Below are 19001 nucleotides of genomic sequence, written 5' to 3'. Positions count from 1 at the left end.
TCGCCTATAAACACCCCTGCTCACATTTCTTTAAATAAGCTCAATCAAACTCACTGGGCCACAAAAAAACACATGAAAATGGAAGACCAAAAAAAGACACAGAAGGTAGAAGCAGAAGAGAAGGGTAGGGAGGGAATATGACTGAAATCATGTGTACATATGAAAGAGTCATCACAAAATCCACTGTTGTATGTAATTAATATACGCTAACAAAACACTTAAAGTTTGTATTCTAGCTTCTAATGTACATGTGAAGCATAGCATTAAAGTGTCTTCAAGTGTCTGGAACTAATTTGGATTGTTAAAAGTACCTGGTAAAGTTGATCATCTTCAACAAGTAATTCCTTCACCATTTTATATATTAGAAACAATAGAAGCTACAAAATAAAGACATAATTTGTTTAATAAAATTCAATTTCAATTACACTTATTCAATAGGCATACATGCATGCCATTTTATTGGGGGGAGGGTCAAGTTTTCTGACATTTCACTGTACCTTCTCACACACAGATCCAATAGTTTTAAAAGACTTGTTTTTATTATTATTATTATTGTTGTTGTTGTTAATATTAATGAGTGATGCTTTATTTGCCTTTCCGGGCTTTGATCTTCCTCAGATAGAACTCCAGCTCCTTGCCTTCCAGCACATAGCCATCTGCTCTGCCACACTGGCCTGGTCTTGAGGCAATACAGGCAAGACGCTTGCCCTGCTGGAACTGCTCCTCCAGAAGACTGCTGATTTTAGCGTTCTTTTTCCTTTCATCATACTTCTTTTGGATTTTCTTTGATCGTTTTTGTTTAATATTTCTTCCTCTTCAGGAGTCAGCTTGGCCCCGTTCTTGCAGCCCAGGGGCGGCACATAGTGAGACTCATACCACTGTCGTTTGGTGTGCTGTCAATAAGCACAGTGCAGTTCTTCACCAGGATCTTAGTGCGGTCCAGCTCATTATTGGATGCATTGTAGACAACATCAATGATCCTTGTTTTCCGAGTATAACACTCAGAGCCCCAGGAAAAGTTCCCCACATCCAATCTTAGGGCACGGTGTTGTCTCGAGAGATGCCCATTGCTCGGCGCTGGCTGGAAAGAGACTTGGTTTTTTTAAATTCTCTCTCTCTCTCTCTCTCTCTCTCTCTCTCTCTCTCTCTCTCTCTGTGTGTGTGTGTGTGTGTGTGTGTATGTGTGTGTGTGTGTGTGTGTCTATGTGTGTGTGAAGGAGTGTGTACACACATGAGTACAGGTGCCCACAGAAGTGAGAATAGGGCATCAGATCCTCGGAGCTGGAATTGCATATGATGGTGAGCTGTCCAATGTGGGTGCTGGGAACTGAACGTAGATCCTCTGCAGGAACAGTATACACCCTTAACCACTGAGCCATTTCTCCAGCCCTGCACCAGTGTTTGTATATCCATAGTTCATTCTTGAGTTCACAGCTCTTGGTATAACAATGCTTGTGTAACCATCTATTTCTGACTCATTACCAGAGTTAATGCAACCCACTCTCCTAAACAACACATTTCCTCCCAGGGATATACAGGGCTCTTTGAGAGCTGTATTTATGCTTTCAAATTCCTCAGGTAGCAGTTAGCAATTTTCTGCATCAGGACACTAAGTGGAAATGCAAAATAATTACCAAAACCTACCAGATGTTTTGCTGTTGGCATTTTTTGGAGTGCATAAGCTAAGTAAACTAGCACCTTGATAAAACATTTTATACATTTTATCCAGAAAGCACCCAAATTCATATAGATAATGTTATTGATTACATTGAAAGATAATGTCAGTCATGCTAATGAGAATCTGGAACAAAATGTTAATTAAGTTTAGAAATAGTTCTTTAAATCTACTATAATGTTATGTTTAAGTTTCCAATAATATGAGTGTTCAGTACAATTTAGTTCAAGAACACTTAATAAACTTTAACTGTGTGTTAGGCACAAGACTGTAGAAGCAGAGGATACAATGGTAATTTAGACTGCTCCCAGCAGTATAGGATAGCCACACAAATATTTCAACAGTCAGTTCAGTGTTAATCTACAGAATATCCACAGGATTTCAGAGGTGTCCATCTGTCAGCTAAGTTAGTATATAACATCTGATGAGTTGAGTCTTACAAAATGTATGGAAGTTACCTACAGAAGGACTTAGCAGGGCAGAATGGGTTTATGATTAACTTCAATAGAGGTTGTATTAGTAAGGGTTCACTAGAGGAACAGAACTGATAGAAAATACATAGAGACTATATATAGAAAGAGAGATGGGATTTATTAGGGAGGCCTACAGACTGTGGTCCAGCTACTCCAACAATGTCTGCCATCTGATAGAAAGTGTAAGAATCCAGTAGTTGTTCAGTCCATGAGACTGGATATCTCAGGTGCTCTTCAGTACACACAAGAATCCCCAAGAGTCAGGCTCCAGTGACAGAGGAGGAATGGATTTGCCAGGGAGAGTGGGGGCAAGCAGGCAGAGAAGCTGTGTCCGTCATGTGGGAGCCCACAAAGGGCTGCATGAGAGGATTGCTTGACCATGTGCATGGCTACTAGGTGATTGGAAGAGTCTGCACTTGGCTGAACTAGAAGGAAGTCTTTTGCTCTACCCCTTGGCATTCCTATAAATAGCCCTTTAGAAGAGACAGGAGAGGCTGGTGGATAAGGATCCAGGCCCTCCCAAGGCTCTCCTGTGTTTCTGTTTCTCTCCCCTCTGTCATTCTATCCAAATCTCTTATCCCTCACTCCTCAAGAGCACCGTGGGGTAAATGTAGGAGCTGGTCTCCCACACCTTCTTCTATGTCCTTTCTGTAGGTTGCCACAGGAAGATGGGGCTGCATCTCTGACCTCAAAAGATCTGAATTAAAGGTGGGTCTTCCCACTTCAAATGATTTAACGATCTTCCTCACAGGTGTACCCAGTTGCTTGGATTTTAGTTAATTCTGGAAGTATTCAAGTTGAACCAAGAATAGCCATCCCAGGGCGTGAGCTTTATTTCATTGAAAGGAATTTGCAAACTCAGGACCGGAGTTGAGTTGTTCCAAACAACTGAGGCTCAGCAACACACTGTCTCTGTGAGCATCCATCTCCACCTTCCTTTGCTCCATCCACTACATCCTTCTAGGAACACCAGGAGCAAGCTGTCGAAGATTAAAGAGATCTCAACATTGTCACCTTGTGGAAGTTGTTCACTTTGTGATGCACCGGAGAAGGGAGAGTGACAGAGTAAGAGGGGTGGGGCACCACTCAAGATCGGGGGACAGTGACGGGAAATGCAAAGAGGAGCAGAAAACAAGCAACCCGAAGATCTGCCAAGGACTCCAAAGCAGGAAATTAAACTCCTGAATACCAAAAGTAAAGAAGAGGATTCTGTCTTTTGTAAAAATTCTCAGTGAGGATTCAAAAGTCAAAACCTTCCTTCCAGCCAGTGTGGACCAAGGAGGCTGGGCCAGAGAAGCACAGCTTGGATTTTTAACTCTGGAACCCCTTTGAACCGCTTCAATCCTTTTGACAGTTTTAAGCACTGAAAACATAAAGACCGGCCCTTTTGAGAATGAAAACTTGGGATAAAATGGTCACCCCACCCCATGGGAATATGGGTCTTTCTGTGCCTGGATCCACACCCAATCTCCCTCTGGAGTCAGGACTTGTTCAGCATCGGTGAGGGCACACAGCATTGACCAGAGAGTGGCAAGAGCCTCTACCCAAGTATGTTCGTGTTTATAAAACACCACAGAAAGAATCAACTATGTCCTGGAGCTGACCCTGCTCAATGCAGACCACTACCTGGGCCCTGGTGAGAAACTGTATCCCAGTGTAGAGACAAGGCAAGTGGAATAGCGAGTCCATTGGTGTCACTTGGGGCATTTTCTGCTGCTCTTAAGATCATTTCATAGTAAAGGGCAGAGGACACCATGGTTTGGCTCACAGGCTGGCCATCTGTTCTGTAAAATGAAATTTCAGTGAGTGGAATACTACCACATTCATTGTACAGACCGACAGACTGACAGACAGTCTGTGGCTGCTTTTATTCTGTGATTTAGCAGTTCTAGAATTAAAATATGCACCAAATGTCCTGAAAGCCTAAAACGTTTTCTGTGTGCTGTCTGGGTTTTTAAGAAAACCAACCAATGCACTTCTGCTTGATTTAGTATTTGCTATTGATTAAGGGCCAGGGTCTGTGCAGCTGTGTGTTGACACATAGACGACCAATGTGTCGTGGTGATTTACACCCAGCAAAAAAGAAGACACGGTTTTGTTTTCCTGTAGAATATTAGTTACTGTTCTATCCCATGCAGAAATCTTTTTTCAATATTGTTCTTTCAGTACCTTTATATACTAATGATTTTATGTACCAATTATTGTGTGTGTGCATGTGCATATATGACATAGTGTGTATTTACATGCATGTGCATGTGTGCCACAGTGTGTGTGTGTGTGTGTGTGTGTGTGTGTGAGAGAGAGAGAGAGAGAGAGAGAGAGAGAGAGAGAGAGAGAGAGAGAGAGAGAATGCTCCATGATGTGTGTGTGTGAGCCAGAGTGTGTGTGTAAAGATCAGAGGACAACTTTGTGAAGCAGAGTCAGTCCTTCCTGCCTTTATATGGCTTTCAGGGATTGAACTTAGGTCACAGGCTTTGTGGCAATAACCTTATGGCTAAGCATCTCACAAGCTCAACTCAATCTTTAGAGATTTTCCAAATAAATGTTGTTTTAGTTCAGGTTTGGATTTACAGAATTATTGCAAAGATGGTATCACAACCAATTTTTTTTCTACTATTAAGTTTCAGTAATTTGAGACTTCAAAAATAATGAACAAACATTGGTTGTTATTAAGTCCATATTTTACTCACATTTCCTCACTTTCTCCCTAATACCTTTACTGTTCCGGATCCCAAAAGGGACCATCCCTCAGACTTCCTCTGACGGACAGTTTCTCAGCCCTTGCTTTGGAAACCTTTAACGTTTCAAGGAGCTGGTCAGGTGTGCTGTTGGATTTGTCTTGTGTTTGTAATGATGACTCTGGGGTTACAGACTTGGGGGAGGGGCCACAGAAATGAAGTACCATTTTCATCCTGTCATATGAAAGGTCCCCACTGTTAACATGACATGTCACCTGGCTTGTAGTAATTCTATTCTGGTTTTTGCCCTATAAGCTTGTCCCATCCAAGCCCATCACCCCTGCTACTTAGAAGGCAGCAGTCTGTGTGAACAATCTCCATCTAAAGTGTGAGTTTTGCCCTATCTCAAGCATCCAGTGTCTGAATAAATCATTTGTAATGCTTTTGTTGAAAATGATTTATCTACTTTTCCACAATTACTTATCTATTCCATCATGTGTTTATGCAGACTTTTAGATATTTATTTTATAGTCTTTGAGTTATAATTCAACACACTGGGGGGTTCAGATTTTTCCCATTTACTAAGCAGCACTTTCTCAATCAATTGCTGTGACCCTCTGCTGTGGATATCGCTCTGTATAAATAAAATGCTGTTTGGCCAGTGGCCAGGCAGGAAGTATAGGCGGGACAAGAGAGAAGATAATTCTGGGAAGTGGAAGGCTGGGGGTGGGGGGAGACACTGCCAGCTGCCGCCATGAGAAGCAACATGTAAAAACACCGGTAAGCCACAAGCCACATGGCAAAGTATAGATTAATAGAAATGGGTTAATTTAAGATAAAAGAAGTAGATAACAAGAAGCCTGTCATGGCCATACAGTTGGTAAGCAATGTAAGTTTCTGTGTGTTTACTTGATTGGGTCTGAGCGTCTATGGGCCTGGCAGATGAGAGAGATTTGTCCTGACTGTGGGCCAGGCAGGAAAACTCTAACTACAACCCTCTGACATCTCTGCCCCACCACAGGTTCTGTTTTAAACACTTCATGATTTCTAGCACTGTGAGGTGTTCTGAGCCCATCTCCTGGTTCTGTCCTACAAGCAAGAAGCTCTCCAAAGAGAGCCAGCTTGTTTAATTGAAGGATTCTATTTGGAGATGATATCTGGACACAATGTGTGTTTGCTGTTATTGGGGTTCCTTTAAGTCCTTTCAGCTGATAGGGCTTAGATGTACATGCATATCGTCTCTTGGGGTCTGTACTTCCTTATACACAAGTATTTGTGTTTCTATACACTTCTACACATGATCACATCCATCCATTAAGTCCAAACTGCTGTCTCGGCTTCTGTAGCAGGACTCTTAACAGGTTTTATTAATAAGAACAAACCTGAGGCCAGTTATTGGGGTGAATGCTGAAAGATCAGAGAGACAGAACAAGCCACAGCAACCTCACCTCACCAGTTCCTCAGTTGGTCTTATTTCCTCAGACTGCAAGCTTCTCAGTCCTCATCCAGAATGAATCTCAGCTGAACTGTGCTGCTCCAAAGCCTGAATGCTTAGCCAGCCAAATGCTTCTAGTTTCTGGCCTTCATGCTTTATATATCTTTCTACTTTCTGCCATCACTACCTGGGATTAAAGGCATGTGTCACCATGCCTGGCTGTTTCTAATGTGGCCTTGAACTCAGAGATCCAGAGGTGTTTCTGCCTCTGGAATGCTAGGATTAAAGGCATGTGCTACCACTGCCTATCCTCATGTTTAATATTGTGGCCATCCTGTTCTCTGACCCCAGATAAGTTTATTAACCTGCACAATTTTTGGGGGAACACAATACCACATTTCCCCTGTTTTTGTCTAAAATTTAAAAAAAGCTTATAACTAATACAAGAAAAATCATATCAAATAAGTATATACAATATACATAGTCAAGATTACATTAACGATGTCTATTCCATTAACATTTGACAGATTCAGATAAAAAAAAAACTCCATTATATATATTAACAATGTCCAGTCCAGTAACATTTGATAAACTCAGACAAAAATTTGTCATTACTTATCCTATCTTTTTTCTTTTCATAATAGATTCAGTAGTCTACCTTTTGTCATTTTTATATCTTCTCATTTTTCTTTTTACAGTAGATTCAGTGATCTACCCATTTATCCTATTATTCTTTATCTTTTTTTTTCAGAGTAGATTCATATCTATCTCAAGCTTCTTTACGTGTGGTTTATTTAGTCTTTAGCTTTGCACAATCTACTTGCTTCTTTAGTTTCTTAGATCAGGACTCCTCACCCCCCCCACCCCCGCTCAATTATTCTGCAATATTCCATATTCCTTCCATTCTAGGATCCTCTCACTTCTTTTTTTAAGATTTAGTTTTCAATTTAAATTTCTTTTTGAGAATTTCATACATGAACACTGAATTTAGATCATTTCCACACCTCCCTCTCTCTCTCCAACTCCTCCTGTTCCCCTCACTCCCTCTCAAATGCAGGACTTCTTTCTTTGTTGGTAATTATTAGTTACATAGATAGATACACATATATGCATATGTAACAGTAATAATTATAGACACAGATATATGCATATGTGTGTAACAGTAATAGTTATAGACAATACATATACTGCCTAAACAAGACTGGTATAATGACACGGGTTGACACTCTTGCCTTGTTCAGAACATCACACACCTGAAACCATATAACACAAAGCTTCTTCAGACTGATTTCTCTCACTTGAGACAGTCATTGGAGACTGATTATAGCTCATCCCTTTTAATCATCAGGTAGTGTTGCACTGAGTGGCTATATTGGAGCTCATTTACCCATTCACCTCTTGGAAGACCTTGTTTCTGTTTCCAGAAATTTTTTTATTGTAAAAATGCTGCTGTAAGCATGCATGGGCTTTTGTGTAGACATGTTTTAAATTAGTTGGGTAAATACCTCAGAGCAAGGTCACTGGATGGTGCACTCAGTCCCATTTTATTCTCATGGGAAGAGTGGGGCTGCCTTGCAAAGCTTTTATGTGGCTCTGTATTGCAGCCATGAAAGCCTCCTGCAGCCTGCCCGCCCGCCCGCCTGTCTGCCCGCCCGTCTGCCCATCTGCCTGCCTGCAGGCAGCTGGTGTGTCTTAGGGTTTCCACAGTTGTAAGAGGTGTGCAGCAGTCACTGCTACACGTCAATGCCCTTGTGACAAATGAGGCTGAGCCTCTTCTCATCGTTTATTCGCTGTCGTGTGTCTTCTCTGGGGACACCACTGAGCATTTGTTTTGCTATTTTTGAATTGAATCACCTGATATTTTATTCTCAAATTCATCACAGTCACAATGGCAAGCAAATTTTCTTCTATTTCCAAGACATTCTTATTTTTAGACTTTCATGTCTACAGTTAATGTTTACTCAATGTCTATGTTGCCCAGAATTGCTGTTCAGGCTCGTTTTTTCACAGGTGGACATTTGGCTACTGGAAAACAAGCCTTTCTTCATTGTGTTATCTTTGTTGATTTGTCAGAGGTCAGCTACTGAAGTTGATAAAAATCTACTTCTGAGCTTTCTATTGTGTTTTAACAACTCATATGAGTGATTTTTTAAAACTGATATCATTCCTAAACACTTATAAATATCTAAATAGACTTACAATTTAACCATTGAACACTTCCAGATAGTCTGAAAAATACTTAAGGGAAAAGATATCCCATAGTCACGGGCCAGTGTGGAGTTCTGAATGAAAATGGCCCCCACAGGCTCATATATTTAGATGCTTAGTCTCCAGGGAGCAAAAATGTTCGAGAGGTAGAGAAGCAACTAAGAAAGAAACTTGCTGTTTACTTCTGGCTTCCACATGCTCCCACATGGAAGAGAATATCCAATCATACATGCATAGCACACACACACACACACACACACACACACACACACACACACACACTGAATAAATAAAATACTAATTTTTAAAGATATCAATTCACACTTACTGTAAAGGCCATGAGAAAAAAAAAAAGACAATAACAAGTCCTGGTGTAAATATAAACTGGAATGTTCATCCACTGTTGGGTAGATGAAAATGCTGTAGCAAGTTTGAAGAATCATTTGGTAGTTTTCAAATGTTAGACTCAGAACCGCCATCTAAAACTCTACACCTGGACATGCGGTGTACATCACTGAAAAGGGGTTGCTCAGACAAGAACTTCACACGATCATCCTAGAAGCTCTATTCACTATGACCCACATCTATACAGTTCTGGGTGACATACCTATTATGATAGAAAAATCATTCAGTAATAAAATAATATGAAGAGGGGTTGGAGAGATGGCTCCGCATTTACTGCTTTTGAGGAGGACTCAGCTTCAGTTCCCAGCACCCAGGTGGCAGCTCACAACCATCTGTAACTCTAATTCCAGGGGTCCCCACACCCTCTTCTGGCTTCTGTGAGCAGCAGGCCCACACATAGCACACACACAAGTGGACATGCAAGTGTCAGAGTTTGCTTCTTTTACTGTGATAAAGACTGTGGCCAAAAGCACCGGGAAGGAAAGGGGGTTTAGGTTTACCCAGCCTGCTCCAGTCAGTCATTGAGGAAGTCAGGAGAGGAACTTAATGTAGAAACTTGATGAGAGGGACTGCCCCAGGGCCATGGGGAACACTGCTTGCTTATTGACTTGCTCCTTCTGGCATGTTCAGGCGGCTTTTTTTTTTTTTTTTTTTTACCATGAAGGACCATCTGTCCTGGGTGGGCACTGCCCACAATGGATTGGTCCTCTCACATCAATCATTAACCAAGAAAATGCTCTACAGGCTTGCCTACAGGCCAATCTGATGGAGGCATTTTTCTCAACTGAAGTTTCTTCTTGTATCAAGTTGAGAAAAAACTAACCTGCACACAGGAAAAACACTTATACACAAAAATAAAAATTAATAATTAAATTTACTTTTTAAAAAAGGTATGAAGTGGGATAGTAGTGGAGCTGACTGTAGATTGCTTAGCTACCATATGCAAGGCCCTCAGTTCTATCTCAAACACAACCAAAAAGAAAGAAAAATATATGACGTACTGATGCTACAGTGTGGGTAGGCCTTGGGAATGTTAGGCTTCATGGAGATGCCAGTGACGAGGACTTATACACTGCAATTGCAAGAGGCTGTGTCGTCTAGGGAAATCCATAGACACAGAAAATTGGAGAAAGACAAGGAGTGACGGTTAATTTTGTGTGTGTGTATGTTTGTGCGCACGCATGCGCGCACACATTTGAGTTATAGGAGTAAATTTATGCGGAATGACATTGTGTTGAAGGGTGCACAACTCTACAGGCATCAACAACACTGAATTCTGTTTTCACAGGCTGATCCTTCTGATCCTAAAGCTTGCCGACTGAGTGGGACTGAGTGAGTTGGGCATGATGACGGGCTGTCAAGATGGTCCAACCTGTAAAGCACCTGCTGTGCCCAGAATCTAAGTAAATGTGGGAGGAGAGAGCTGATTCCACAAAGTTCTCCTCTGACCTCCACACACACAAACACAGACATGCATAAGCACACACACCATGCACACACACACACACTCTCTCACACTGTAGTATAAAGTTTAAGGAAAAAGTGAAAGGAAAGCACACCAAGGCCTTTCTAGGCTTATAAGCATATTACTCATTTCTAGGAATAACTAATAAATGTGATGTAACATGATATTGTATGTATATTTGAGATAAGTCAATCAACTAAATGCTTAATTGGGGTTGTAAAATAAATTGACTAAATCCAAAAGCCAGGCTCCCTGATTGAACTTCCGCTGTTACTCTCCTGTGGCTCCATTTGACCAAGCCTTACCATGGGGCTCCTTACCAAGGAGGTTTCCAGAACAGACTACAGAGCTAAGTCTCCACAAAACTACACTTCAGTGTGTTCCCCGAAAGTGTGGGGTTGTTAAACGACCAGCTTGCAGAATACTTAATTGAAAATTCTTTCATCTATACTGAGTATGAAGCTATAAAGCACAGCCAAATTAAGTAAAAATTTCATTTCCGTTGGTCCTTTTGTTCCAAAACTAATTTATTGCCTGACAAGTCACATATACGATCTGGCCACCTTATCAGCTGTGCTGAAAAAAGGAAATTCCAGGTGGAGTGTCTGTCTGGTTTACATGCGCTGACCCCATTGTTTCATTTCTTGTTGCCAGGCAACCACCCACCAGAATATGAAAAATTCATTTCTAATCAAGTTTTATTCTACATGGCCTTAGAAAAGGAATAAATAAAGCCCATGCACATATAAAATAGCTTCCAGAGTGACTATAAATCTCTGGCAATAACTCTAAGCTAGTTTTTTTTATTTAAGAATTGAAAAATCTGATTTATCATTAAAATTACAAAGTGTAACCTTGTGTTCAGTTTTCCCTGAATAAAGGGGAAGTCATAATTCAGAAACTTTCTCCTTTTTTTCTGAAATGGCTGATTCATTTTGTCTGGGTGTAGTGGCATTTATCTATAATCCTAGAGCTTAAGAGGCTGAGGCGGGAGGATAGAACATTCAGAGCCAGCCTGGGCTGCATAATGGGACCCTGTCTCAAAACAAACCAACAAACCAACAAACAACATATTCAGGGGCTTCATTTTCTAGAAGGCTAAAATATTGAAATTATTCAACTCATTTTATTTATATTAATTCAGTTCAATAGTTTATAATGGGCACTCACTGCCCTAGTCAACATGGAAAGTACTAAAGCAATTATGTATCAGTACTGCCTTCAAGATGATCACCTAATAAAGAAATGTAAAATATGCAGTATCAGTCTGCAAAGGAGTTGTTCCAAGCCTGGTAGATACGGTCCTGCTCTGGGGTCCACTGAACACAAGACTGGAGCCTACATTGTTAGTGTGATAGTCAGCATTCAAGTATCAACTATCAAGTACCAAGTATCCAAGTACTAGTACCAGAGTAACCACTTGGAGTCTTACCAAACATGATAAACCAATGCTCATTGAGCATTCCTGGGTTAACTACTGCCTATGGCCTACGCCCTCAAACTGAGGGGCCTGGGAAAGAAGAGCACTGACCCAACGCTGATCTGAGGAAGGCTGGGCAGGACCATAGCCCAAGAACAGTCTGTCTGCTGCAGAGTGCCTGAAGTTGAAGGTTTTGAGCTCTAGTTTCTGTTGTTGTGATAAAACACTCCCACAAAAGCAACTTAGGAGAGAAAGGGTGTATTTAGTTTACACTTCCAAGTCGTTAGTCAACTATGCATGCAAGTCAAGGAGGGGAACTTGTATTATATCCACAGCTCAGAGCAGAAAGAAATGAATTCAGGCAGGATTTCACACTCATCTGTGCTCAGCTTCACTTCTCCACCCTGGGGAATAGTGCTGCCCATAGGGTGGCTGGGTCGACATCAGTTATCTTAAGACAATCACTCACAGAGCCATACAACCCGATCCAACAATCCCTTAATGAAGACTTTCTTCCCAGGTTTTGTGAAGTTTGCAGTTAAAAACCAATCATCATGCTTCGCAAGTAGTGTGGCAGCTGAGCTGCCTTCTGAAGGATTTGTAGGGCTTCATTAATCGTAAATAACAAGGAAGAGACATACAATATTCAAGGAAGAGGACAATAAAATATGATAATAATCAGATGGTGTGATATTAAAGTGATGGCTGAGAGAGGCAGACAAGAGAATAGAATAGTGGAGTGGGAGGCAATGAAGTCTGTGCTGGCTAGTTTCCTGTCAACTTGACACAAGTTATAGTCATCTGAGAGGAAGCACCCTCAATGGAGAAGATGTTTTCATAAGGTCAGGCTAACCTGTAGGACATCTTAATTAGTGATTGATGGGAAAGGGCCCAGCCCATTGTGGATGACTATAAGTTTGACTACCATAGAAGACTATTAATCTGTATTTCTTAATTATCCATTACAATCTAAATGAGTTACATAAACATAATACCTCAAACAAGAATAGAAATATATACAGTATAAAAAAATTAAGTTTAAATTTGTATCAATAAACTAAAATCCATAGTAATGTAAAACATTTTAAACAAGTTGCCTGGCTTTATACCGAAATTTTAATGAGACTCATGAGACTCCTTTATGCCATTCCTGGCTAGATGATCCACTAAAAGGACTTGCATCATTCAACATGGAATTGTAGTCATGGCTACAACCTTATCTTTTTTCCTTTTCCTTTTTTTTATTTATTCTTTCTGTCTTTCACATCATGCATCTCCATCCCATTCATTTCCCTGTCCCTTTGTGTCCACCTTCTGCACTTGCAACCTCCTCCCAAAAAAATAAAATAAAATAAAATATAAGAGGAGAGAGAGAGAGAGAGAGAGAGAGAGAGAGAGAGAGAGAGAGAGAGAGAGAAATCAATCTCATTATGGAAGCTGTAGTGTGACACAGTGAGTCACACAGTAAACCCTTTTATCCATACATCTTTACTTGCAAGTGTTCATTACAAAGAGTCATTGGTCTGGTTCAAGGACTCTGATTTCTGCTACATTATTGATGCTGAGCCTTCACTGGAATTCCTCTTGGTTACCCTGATGTTGGCCTGTGTTGTGAAAATCCTGAAGCCTTGGTTCTGCAGGACTGGTCCCTTCACATGCTCCAGCAGATTACAGATGGGGTGGATGTTGGGGTGGGCCAACACATAATCCTGGCTCTGATTTCAGGGTTGGTCAGCCAGCTCTCCCTTATCCTCAATACTGGAGTGAGCTCTCCTGTATTGTCCTGGTGAGTTCATCCCCTGTAGTGATGATCAAGGAATGGGCCAGTTCTCCTGTATTCATGTCCTCAGGGTCAGATCTCCCACATCTACACCTTCAGGGTCAGCTCTCAGACCTGCCTCAGGCATTGATGGGTGGAGTGGAGGGCATTGCTCTCCCACCCTTGCCACCACACGACAGAAGGATAATAGGGACAGCTCTCCCATGCTCACAACTTTAAGGCTGGTTCACCCACCTGAGTGTTTCAGCCAGTGGTGGGCAGGGCCAGCTCTCCCACCTGACTCAGGTGTTGATGGGGGTGGGAATCTCTCTCTCACCCACGCTGCCACATGACAGATGAATAATGGGGACAGCTACAATTTTATCTTAATGAAAAGATACAAAGTGAAATCCACAAAGTGGAAGGCACATGAGATGACATCTAATAGAGTCAGTCAAGTGGTTCAAGAATCCTCCATCTCCCAGCGGGGTCACAGAGACATGGCCAGTTCCTCCAGCAATGAGTCATGACAATCTGTGTGAAATGTCTTCCAGGGTTCATCAGCAGGTGACTCAGGTCACCTAACACATCAGCATTCCAGACTCTCAGAACAAAGAACATTCTTAGTGCAATCTCTATTGATTGTATAAATAGCTGGACACAATAGACCCTTTTCCTAATCCCAGTTTCTTCATAACAACTGAGAGTCAACTTTGCAAGTAACACTGTTCTCCCCCTTCCATTCCTCCTTCTTCCTCCCTTCCTCCCTCTCCCCCTCCCTCCCTCCCTTCCCTCCCTCCCTCCCTCCCTCCCTCCCTTCCTTTCCTTTATTTCTTTCCTTTTATTAAAAATAAGTTTTTTCCTCACATAATATATTCTAATTACAGTTTCTCCCCCTTCTTCCCTCCCATTCCCTCCCCACATCCCCTTTCCAGAGTGACTCCTTTCTGTCTCTCAATAGAAAACAAATCCACCAGAACAGGACAAACCCACCAGAACAGGACAAACCCACCAGAACAGGACAAACCCACCAGAAAAGGACAAACCCACCAGAACAGGACAAACCCACCAGAACAGGACAAACCCACCAGAACAGGACAAACCCACCAGAACAGGACAAACCCACCAGAACAGGACAAATCCACCAGAACAGGACAAACCCACCAGAACAGGACAAACCCACCAGAACAGGACAAACCCACCAGAACAGGACAAACCCACCAGAACAGGACAAACCCACCAGAACAGGACAAATCCACCAGAACAGGACAAACCCACCAGACCAAGACAAATCCACCAGAACAGGACAAACCTACCAGAACAGGACAAATCCACCAGAACAGGACAAATCCACCAGAACAGGACAAATCCACCAGAACAGGACAAACCCACCAGAACAGGACAAACCCACCAGAACAGGACAAATCCACCAGAACAGGACAAACCTACCAGAACAGGGCAAACCCACCAGAACAGGACAAATCCACCAGAACAGGACAAACCTACCAGAACAGGACAAATCCACCAGAACAGGACAAATCCACCAGAACAGGACAAACCCACCAGAACAGGACAAACCCACCAGAACAGGACAAATCCACCAGAACAGGACAAACCCACCAGAACAGGACAAACCCACCAGAACAGGACAAACCCACCAGAACAGGACAAACCCACCAAATAGAAGGGAAAGAGCCCAAAGAAAGGAATAAGAAACAGACAGATCCAGGAACCCACTCCATTAGATATAACTGAATCCCGGAACTGGCAGTTACATTTAGTGACAGGGATGTCCAGTTGAGGCTCTGTATCCCCTATTATTTGGCAATTTCTTTTAGACCACCTATGGCAATATTTTATTTGTGTATTTGTGCTTTAACAAATAAAGCTTGCCTGAAAATCAGAGGGAGGAGCTAGCCACTAGTTAACCATAGAGGTTTGGAGGTCTATACAGACAGACAGGAAGTGATAGAGCTGGGTGGAGAGAGGAAGTGATAAGGTGGGGTGGAGAAAGGATTTTTGTAGAGGTAAGAACTAGTGGCTGGCTGCTCTGCCTTTCTGACCTTTCAGCATTTAACCCTATATCTGACTCTAGATTTTTATTATTAAGACCAATTAGAATTTAAGCAACAACCACCTCCATGTATGTACATATTATAGGAAGTTTCTATTGTATTAGGTTTCCATACTACCCTCAAATGGCCCTTCATTTTAGTTGTCTCTTCCTGTATTCCCTCCTTTGTTCCCTCTTCCCTTCCCTCCCCATTTGGTCCTCCTGTTCCCCCTCCCATCCATCCTCAACTGTCTACTCTATTTCCCTTTCATAAGGAGATCAGTCTTCCCCAGTCCCTATTCTGTACCTAACCTGTGGGGTTCTATAGATTGTAGCTTGCTTACCCTTGACTTAACAGCCAATGTCCACATATAAGTGAGTATATATCATATTTGTCTTTCTGGGTCAGGGTTACCTCACCTGGGATAATTATTTTCTAGTTTCAGCCATTTTCCTGGAGATTTCATTTTTTAATGGCTGAGTAATATTACATCATGTAAATGTACCACTTTTTAAAAAACATCCATTCATCTGTTGAGGGACATCTAGTTTGTTTCCAGTTTCCGGCTATGATGAATAGAATAGCCTTCTCTGTGAGTCACTCTCTACTTTCATACGCTGCATGGTTGAGTCTTTCTCTTATTTGTCTTCTTGGTCTCCCTTGGGAGGTGGATTCTGTTCCAGACATCCAGGCTGTTCATCTGAAGCCCGAGACTCTCCCCACCATTTAACATTGTTCCTTTGGGGGATAAACAAGGATCAGAAAAGCAGGAGTCATAATACCCCATTTCCTGATTGAGACCTTGACCCCTCCTTAGAACTTCCTTCCTACCACCATTGACGCCCTCAGTGGCTGGCGGGTCTCCAGTTTCTGAAGCCCTGTGGCTGCATAGCTGCTTTTTCTTTCAGGCATTGTGGTCCTACCCTAGGATTCTCAGAGCTCAACTGAGGTGGTCCTCTTAGGAGTCCAGCTTCTTCCATAAGGTGCAAGCCCACCCCAGATTCCTTCTCTGCTAATGTGAATATTTCTATTATCCACTGCCACATTAAAAACCACTGAGTGGCTTAAAATAGAAAATATTTCACTGTCTCACCTGCTATGGTAATTCAGAAATTTGGGCAGCACTTAGCTGGACAAGTGTTCTGCTCAGCACGATGCCATTTGGGTCTCTTAGACACATTCACTAGCCCTTGGACTGTGTTAGATTGTGGTGATATATTGTGTTCCCTGATATAGTATATTGTATATCCCAATAAACTTACCTGAGGACCAGAGGACAGAGCCAGCCACTACATTAGACAAAGAGGCCAGACAGTGGTGGCACACACCCTTAATCCCATCATTTAGGAAGCAGAGATCTGTCTGGATCTCTATGAATTCAAAGCCACACTGGGAACAGAGCCAGGCAGTGGTGGCACACACCTTTAATCCCAGGACTTGAGATCTCTTGTCTTTGCTTGGGAAGCACACATGCGCCTTTAATCCCAGGAAGTGACATGGCTGGGTGGAGAACATTATATAAGGCGTGAGGAGACAGGAACTAAGTAGCAGTTCAACTGAGACCCTCAGAGTCCTCACTTTGAGGCTTTCAGTCTGAGTATTCGAGGAAACAGGATCGGCTGAGGAGTTGGCAAGGTGAGGTTGGCTGTGGCTTGTTCTGCTTCTCTGATCTTTCAGCTTTCCCCCAATACCTGGCTCTGGGTTTTTATTATTATTATTATTATTATTATTATTATTATTATTATTATTAAGACCATTTAGAAATTCATGTTACATTCGAAGCCCAAGGCTTCTGTTAAGTCTAGCTCACCACCACATGGGCCCAGGGCTTCTCTGTGTGGTTTCTCAGGTAGGTTAATACAGTTCCGTCATGATAGCCAAGGCTCTGAGAACCCGGGAACTAGGCTGTTGGTGTTTTAACAGAGATGTCTGGCACTGGCAGGGTCCTCTTGACACACTGCACGCTACAATGTAACCACCAGCCCACCCGGATTCAAGGAGGAGAACTGACCATACCCTTACCGGGAGGAGTAGATAGAATTTAGGACCACATAAGTCCTGTGCTTTATAGCCAAGAGTGTTCAGGTTATGATGCAAAAGCGTTTTAAACCACCATAAAATATACTTTCTTTACCCTAGCTGGACACAGGAACAGCACCTGGCACGAAGAAAATCCAAGCTTTGCCCTTTTGCTTCGCTCTTCGACTGTAAATCACTGCGTGTAATAATGTCACAGCTGAAGCATTGCTCCCTCTCTAGGTAGTAAACTCTCTGGCTGCTCACACCAGAAAGTCATAAATCACAGACGGGTTATTGGATTTTCCAGCACAGTGGGGACTGAAGAGCCGTTGGCAGTGACTCTTTCAAGCCTTGCCTCTTCAGAGGCTCATCTATCAGTAGATTGGTGGCATCCCTCTGTGCCGAGAGTGCATTTCCCTCCTGCTTCAGGCCAGGCACCACCTTTAAGTGTGTGTGTGTGTGTGTGTGTGGTTACCTTGTGTACATGTGTATATATGTGTGCGAAGGGCCAGAGAACAACCTCTACCTTTTAGCTTTGAGACATGGTCTCTTGTTAGCCTAGAACTCATAAAATAAGCTAAGCTTGCTTTCCAGCAAACCCCAAGGATCTGCTGTCTCGGCCTCCATGCTGGGACCACAAGCTTACACCACTGTTCCTGGCTTTTCCCTTAAATGGGTTCTAATTATAGAATGCAGATCCTTGCAGCTGACTGATGCCAAGCCCTGACTGTGACCTTCCTGAAGCCATCCTGGGACCATGTTCAAGTTGATCACAGAGGGTGGCTCTGGGTGAAGCTAGCATACAGGAATGCTCTGGGTTTGGGTTGCTCTCGGGATAACCTCCAGAAACATCCAGTTTTAAAGAGTAAAGCACCAGGAAAGTTCTAGAACTTCCATAAGTTGCCTCTCCAGAAACACACTATTTGCATTAAATTGCCAGCTGAAGGGAGGCAAAGACCTGTGTCAGGAGACAGACTAACTCTGGGGAGAGGGAAGTATAGAAAACTCTGAACACACACACACACACACACACACACACACACACACACACACACACACAGACAGAGAGAGAGAGGGAGAGAGAGAATCGTGGGCAGCATCAGCTCACACAGACCTTCCCAGCAGTGATCTCACTGCGACCTCATGTGCTACTCCATGAAGTGCAGTCCTGCAGCTCAGGTAATGAAGTCAAGACCACTTAGATCCACTGCTCAAAGGTCACCCAGGTCTTCTGAAAACAAACTATACATTGACTTTAAAGAAGAAACGCTGTCATTTTTCTTCCAGATCAAGTTTTAAATGTAGGACAAGGGACTGGAAAGATGGTTCAGCAGTCAAGAGTGCTTGCTTGCCTGGTGCCCAGCAATGTCAATTTTAATTTTCTCTGTATGCTTCAAAGCAGAATGTTTC

General features: G+C 42.5%; 1 pseudogene; it reads right to left on the bottom strand.

Annotated features, from left to right (window-relative positions):
- Positions 1 to 568: 568 nt before the first annotated feature.
- Positions 569 to 19001, bottom strand: part of LOC118585538 — a 100918-nt pseudogene continuing 82485 nt past the window's right edge.

This window comes from Onychomys torridus, chromosome 6 (genome assembly GCF_903995425.1).
Source record: "Onychomys torridus chromosome 6, mOncTor1.1, whole genome shotgun sequence".
Classification (NCBI taxonomy): Eukaryota; Metazoa; Chordata; class Mammalia; order Rodentia; family Cricetidae; genus Onychomys; species Onychomys torridus.
This window is presented reverse-complemented; position numbering and strand designations above follow the sequence as displayed.